At 40.8% G+C, this 7391-nt stretch overlaps 1 pseudogene; it reads right to left on the reverse strand.

The window, feature by feature from the left end:
- Positions 1-5322: 5322 nt before the first annotated feature.
- Positions 5323-6132, reverse strand: LOC119512480 (annotated as a pseudogene).
- Positions 6133-7391: the final 1259 nt, after the last annotated feature.

A 7391-nucleotide genomic window follows, 5' to 3' on the forward strand; every position in this document is an offset into this window, starting at 1 on the left:
TATAAAACTCCTAGAAGGAAACATAGGAAAGCATCTTCAGGGCCTTGCGTTAAGTTGTGTTTTCTTAGGCTTTATACCAAATGCATAAGCAATGAAAGAAAAAATAGATAAGCAGAACTTCATCAAAACTAAAAACTTTTTTGCATCCAAGGACGTTGTCAAGGAAGTGAAAAGACTACCTACTCAATGGAGAAAACATTCAGAAACCACATTTCCAATAAGGGTTTAATATCCAGAATATAAAAAGAAATTCTACAACTCAACAACAAAAGGGCAGCCCAATTAAAAAATGGGCAAAAGATGTGAATAGACATTTTTCCAAAGAAAATATACAAATGGCAAATAAGCACATGAAAACGTGCTCAACTTCATTAGCCATTAAGGAAATGTAAATCAAAACCACAATGAAATACCATTTCACACAAAATAGAATAGTCACTATTAAAAAAATGAAAAATAACAAGTGCTGACAAGTTGTGAAAAAATAGGAATCCTTGTACATTGTTAGTGGGCATGTAAAATGGTGCAGCCATTGTGGAAAACAGTTTGGTAGAATTACCATATGACGTGGTAATCCCACTTGTGGGTATCTACCCCAAAGAATTAAAAACAGAGACTTCAACAAGTATTTGCACATCGATGTTCACAGCATCATTATTCACAGTTCCCAAAAGGTAGAATCAACCCAAGTGTTCATCAATGGAAGAATGGATAAACAAAATGTGGTATATACATATAATGGGATATTATTCAGCCATAAAAAGATATGAAGTTCTGATATATGCTACAAGATGAATGAACTTTGAAGGCATTGAGTGAAATAAGCCAGACACAAAAAAATAAATATTGTATGATCTTGATTATATGAAATTAGAATATGCAAATTCATAGAAGTCAGAAATTAGAATACAAGAGGTTACCAGAGGTAGGGTTGGGGGTGGGGAATGGGTAGTTAATGCTTGATTGGTATAGAGTTTCTGTTTGGGGTCATGGAAAAGTTTTGGCAATGAATGGTGGTGATGGTAGCACAACCTTGTGAATATAATTAACACTACTGAATGGTATACTTGGAAATGATTAAAATGGGAAATTTTAGGTTGTATAGTGTTACCAGTATAGAACTATACAACACAAAGGGTGAACCCCAATGTAAATTATGGACTGTAGTTAATAATATTATTATAGTAATGTTTCTTCAGTTGTAACAAAGTTACCACACTAAATGCAACATGTTAATATTAGAGGAATCTGTGTGTGTTGAGGGGAGAGGGGTTGGATATGGGAACTCGGTACTTTCTACATAATTTTTCTATAAACCTACAACTGCTCTAATAAAAAAAAATTATTTTTTTGAAGGGAAGAAGGAAAGAAAGGTCAGAGGGAATCTACCAAGGATCCTAAGGAATCAGGGATGAAGAAAGGAGTCCGCTAAGTCACTGCTCTTGTTTCCCCATCCAGATTTTTGGGGTGCTTGCGTTCCATTCAGAGGAAAGAGAAGGGAGGGGTAGGGACCTAGTAAAGTAAGTGTGATAAGAAGGAGAGGTCTTAGGGCCAGAGGCTTGTCTGAGCCTAATGAAGCAGTGGGCGGCTTTAGGGAGGGGCGCGCCCTTCCTCCCTCCTGTCAGCTAGGGTGCAGCCCCTTGCGGGCTTTGACTCTCCGGGAGACAGTGAGTCCATGTCAGGGAGGGCACGAGTTATTCGGCTGCCAGTTGATGGGGGAAGAGGGCAGGTTCCATCAGCCAGCAAAGGAGATGGGGAAATACTCCGGGATCCCTGGACAAGGCAGGAGGCAGCTGAGTGCCGAATCTTTAGTTTCCCTCGTGGGGGCTTTGAAGCAAGGATTATTGGTGGTGATACAGCCTAAATAAATTAACTGTATCCCTCAAGCTGGTGAAGCCTTGAGAAACCCAAATGGCTATGCTGCTAAGCTGGGTTCCTTAAGCTTCTGGGGCAGGAGACAGGGCAGGGCTGATGTTACAGACAGAGGAGAAGGGGCGAGCTGTGCGAGGTGATGGGCACGGAGGTGGGGCGCCGGATCTGGTACCCTCCATCTCGTGTCTTTCCAGCCTTTCCTAACCAACCACCAAGGCCATCACTTGTAAAGGACACCCGTGATTGAAGAGACCCATGAGATCTTCAAGAATCCAGATCACTTTATAATGCCAGGCATATGTTAAATGAATTGACCCATTATTTATCATAAATTTATGACAGTTTCCCTCAGTGGCAACAGTTACAGCAAAACAGGCATGAAAATTTACTCTGTGAGTCTGTATGCTTTTTGTATACAGAAAGCTTTGATCAGCCTGAAAGGTGCTGTTTAAACACTCAAATAGGAGAGAGACAGAGCATTATTATTAACTTAATTAATTATTCAAGAACCCAGTGCTCATTAACTTCTACTTTGGTGACTTCCAGTTTGGTGTTTGAGGATCTAAAAAGGCATTTCCTGGTTGAAAGCGTAATTTGGGAAAACTTTTCTCTTGTGTCTGGGGGAAGCAGCCCAGGTGTCGTACTTTCTGGGCACTCTGTTCTCTCTTTACCTACTACAATCCAAGATGGTGAAGAAAAACTACTTTCCTGAGATGCAGGCTGTTCCTGTAGAGCTGGGTTTTTAACTGCCAAGCTGACACTAGATGTAGATAAAATGCAGGCCATTTCCTAGTACCGCCATTGCAGGAACTTGTCCCTCTGTCCAGTTACAGTTTCCACCAGTAGGTCTGGATGGGAGGTTTACAGGAGCAAGTTCTGTGCTGCTTCAGAGCGTATCTCGTTTCAGAATCTTGGCGCACGTTACAGATTTTTTACTTCATTTTTGAAGGTCTGAATACAGCAGTGAGATGAGTCCCACTTCCCTGCTCCCTCTGGACTCTCGTTTTTTTCATGGCTTTACATGGCAAACAAGGAATATTAATCAATGTATGACACATAAACCTCACCCATCAGTTAGTTGATTTCACTGACAGAAATTCCTAGCAAATTCCAAACCCAAGGAGAACCTTTCACAGTCACCGTGGAGGGGGGTGCAAAGGCCCAGGCGTCCTCCACTGTCACCGGACGGTTCGTGCCGAGTTTGCAGCTGACCTGACTTGATGCTCTTTCCTGATGTGTGCATAATCTCTGGATACATTGAGTCACAATTCGATAACACCACTGGCAGGTTTTACAGTTGTATGCACTTTAGTGAAGTTGTTTTTAAAACACTTTATTTTGAAACTTTCAAACTTACAGGATAGTTACAAAAATAATACAAACCACATACAGAGAACTCCAACGTACCCATATCACCCCAGATACCCAGTTTTAACATTTTGCCACATTTGCCATATCATTCTATCTGTGTCTGTCTGTCTGTCTGTCTATCTATCTATCTCATCTATCTATATGTACCCTATTTATCACTCCATTTTCTGAATATCTGAGTGTAGGTTGTATAGATCATGTTCCCTGAACACTTATTACTGCTATGTACATTTCCTAAGAACAAGGATATTCATTTATGTAGCCACCTTAAGTGCAATTACCAAGTTTAAGAAATTTAACATTGATATAAAGCTTACGGTCTATGTTCCAATTTTTTCTTATGTCCCATAACAATCCTTTGAAACTCTTCTTCCTTGTTAGATCCCATCCAGTATCATGTATTGCACTTAATGGTCATTGTTTCTTTTTTTGTTCTTTCTTCCTTTCTTTTTTTGATTGTGGGAACATATATATAACTTAAACTTTCTCATCTCAATTACTCCCAAGCATATCATTCAGTGGGATTAATCACATTCATGATATTACAATATCCTCACCACCTTCCATTATTAAAACTTTCCCAACTTCCCAAACAGAAATCCTACACCTATTATGCATTAACCCCCCATTCCCCCTGCTCCCTGCCCCTGGAAACCTGTATTCTAATTTCTGTCTCTATGAGCTTGCATATTTTTGGATATTTTCTTTGTAGTTACCATAGAGCATAAGTTTAACCTCCTGAATTTATAAAAACTCATTTGCTTTGGTACCAACTTAACTTCAATAGGATATGCATACTATGGTACTATACCCCTCACCTTAAGTAGTTCTTGTCACAAATTACATGTTTCTACATTATGAGTTCAAAACCATGGATTTCTTATTACATTTTATGCATTTACCTTTTAGATCCTGTAGAAAGTAGGAAGTGGAGTTACAAACCAAAAATACAATAGAGCTGGTGTTTATATTTGCTCATGTCATTTCCCTCACTAGAGATCTTGACTTCTTCATGTGGCTTCAGTCTATTGTGTACTGTCCTTTCCTTTCAACTTGCAGAACTCTCTTTAGCATCGCCTGTAGGTCAAGTCTAGTGGTGGTGAACTCCCTCGGCTTTTGTTTATTTGGAAATGTCTTAATCTCTCCCTCATTTTTGAAAGACAGTTTTGCCAGATATAGAGTTCTTGGTTGGCAATTTTTGGCTTTCAGTATTTTAACTATGTCATCCCATGGCCTTCTTGCCTCCATTATTTCCAGTGAGAAATGGACACATAATCTTATTGACTCTTCCTTGTACATGACTTGTTGCTTCTCTTTTTTGGCTTTCGGAATCCTCTCTATCTTTGGCGTTTGACAGTTGGATTATAACATGGTGTAGTGTGCGTCTCTTTGAATTTATCCTGTTTGGAGTCCACTGAGTGACTTGGATATGTGTATTTTTGTCTTTCATTAAATTTGGGAGGTTTCTGACTATTATTTCTTTGAATATTCTCTCTACCCCTTTCTCCCTTCTCCTTCTGAGACTCCCACAATGCATGTATTGGTGTGCTTGATGATGTCTCACCACAGGCTCCTCAGGCTCTGTTCACTTTTCTTCATTCTTTCTTCTCTCTGCTCCTCAGACTGGATGATTTCAATTGTCGTATCTTCAGGTTCACTGATTCTGTCTTCTGCCAGCTCCAATCTGCTGTTGAACCTCTCTAGGGAATTTTTCATTTCTGTCCCTGTGGTCTTTGGCTCCGTTTGGTTCCTTTTCATAATTTGCATCTCTCAGTTGATATTCTCTTTGTGATCATCTATCATTTTCCTGGTTTCCTTTAGTTTTTTGTCCATGTTTTCCTTTAGCTCTTTGAGCATATTTATGACCATTTTTTAAGTCTTTGTTTGGTTTGTCCCAGCTCTGGTCCTCCTCATTGATGGTTTCTAATACTTTAATCCTCTCCTTTGCCTGGGTTATCACTTCCTGTTTCTTTATGTTTGGTAATCTATTGTTGAAACAAGATATTTTGATATTTAATATGTTATCACTGCAATTTAGACTCTGAGGCATCTGTTCTTTTTTTTTTTTTTTTTTTTTAATTTGAAAGCAATCACTGTTTATTAACTGACCAGATTATAAAAGTAATCATAGTAGACACCTTAGTTCATCCTTCTAATAAGCCTATTGATCTGGTCTTCCCTGTTGCCAGCATCTCCCCCTTCTACAAAATGGGTGGTCTTTTTCTTCATCCCCCCTCTGGGAGAAGATAATTTGAAGGGTCACAGGAAGTTGTTTGCTTCTTTGAAGCATTTCCCAACAGTATAGATCTCATGAATCAGGTCTTCCATGCAGATGATGCCATATTTACCAAGCGATCGTGCAATCAAAGAGTTATCTGTCAAGGCAATCCGCTTCTTATTGATTTTGCCGTAACCACGCTTATAGATTAGTTCGTTTACTGACTTCAGGTTCGGGTACCCCCATGCAATATATGGTTCCACAATCCTCAGCATGTTAATTGAGGCCTTGTTGAGCTTAACAAAGGTGCCATTGAAGATTTGGCGAAGGCGAAGAAGTTGCAACACTTTTTGGACCTTTGGGCTCACGCCATTGATACCTCTGATCCTAATGACAAATGCCAATTTGGGTTCCACAGGTACATAGAAGTTGCCAGCTTTTCTTGCCATTCTAGCCATTCGAATCTCAGTTCTGTACATTTGCCTATATTCCTTGTGATAGTGCTTGGCTTTTTCATAGATAAGCTTCCTCCTTGCCTTTCGGAGCATCTTTTGGGCAAACTTCTTTCTCAAGCGCTTGATCTTCAGTTCGGCAAAATTCCTTCACTTTTTCTTGAGGGTTTCCAGCACAGCCTTCACCTTCTTCTTCTTCTTCTCTTCGACACCCTCCATGGTTCCAGCCGGAAAAGAGGGCATCTGTTCTTTAAGCTTGTATCCAGGTTTTCCTTGAATGCCAGGAGCTAACAAAAAAGAAGAAGGGAGAGGAGAAGGGGGAGAGGAGAAGGAGAAGAAAGAAGAGAAGGAAGAAGAAGAAAGAAGATGCAGAAGAAGAAGATGAAGATGTAGATGAAGATGAAGAAGAGGAAGAAGAAGAAGAGGAAGAAGAAAGAAGAAGAAAGAGGACAGCTCTCCCAGTCTGCAGATTGACTTGTGCAATTGCTCTCCTTCAGAGCTTATCCATACAGTGATTTTAGAGAATAGTCATAGGCCAAAGAATAGGGGCCTCCCTGATCCATTTTTTTAAAAAAATTCAGTTTTGTTGAGATATATTCACATAACATACAATCATCCACAGTGTACAATTGGTTGTTTACAGTACCATCATATAGTTGTGCATTCATCACCACAATTAATTTTTGAACATTTTCATTATTCCAAAAAAATAAAAATAGGAATAAAAATAAAAGTAAAAAAGAACATCTAAAGCATCCCACCCTTCCCCCCCATCCCACCCTATTTTTCATTTAATTTTTGTCCCCATTTTTCTACTCATCTGCTTCCTGGTCCTTTTTTGTGCATGCGTCTTTTCTGGAGCATACACATGTGGCCCTAGGAATTTCCCCATTTACACGGATATGAATGTCCCCTCCCTCCCCCACCGACATGAGACGGGACCAGACTGCACTGGGCTCCACTGCTGTTTGCTGGGTGCTTCTCTGGCTGCCCCCGCATGAGGGAGCATAGGTCTATGTCAGGTGGACTTTCCTCACAGTGACGGGCACTAGACTGCATGTCCTACAGCCAGCTATCCCTTGCCCCGGGCAGCTTGACTGCTGTCCCACAGCATTCTGCAGGGGAGTCCTATGAGCCTCCTACACTAAGGGCAAGTTCTGGAAGTGTGAGTCCTTCAGACCACCAGTAGGCAGACTGGGCCAGAAATACAAGCTCCCAGTGCGTGCGTAAGGGTTACTTTACTCCCTCTGTTACTGGGAGTAGGGATCTGCACTGGGAGTGAGCCAGCTCCGTGCTGGGCTGGTGAGGGGTCGGGGAGGGCCCAGCCAGGAGCTCCTGCTCCTTCTGAGTGGCCTTTCTCTTGACCCAGTGCTTGCTCTGTGACTGCAGTCCTTGAACCGTTACCTGGAGCTTTGAGAAGGTGTTTCTGCCAGTGCTTCCTAGTTGTTCAAATCTTCTTCAGTGTAAGTTTTAATGTT

The sequence above is a fragment of the Choloepus didactylus genome, chromosome 17 (genome assembly GCF_015220235.1).
Source record: "Choloepus didactylus isolate mChoDid1 chromosome 17, mChoDid1.pri, whole genome shotgun sequence".
NCBI lineage: Eukaryota > Metazoa > Chordata > Mammalia > Pilosa > Megalonychidae > Choloepus > Choloepus didactylus.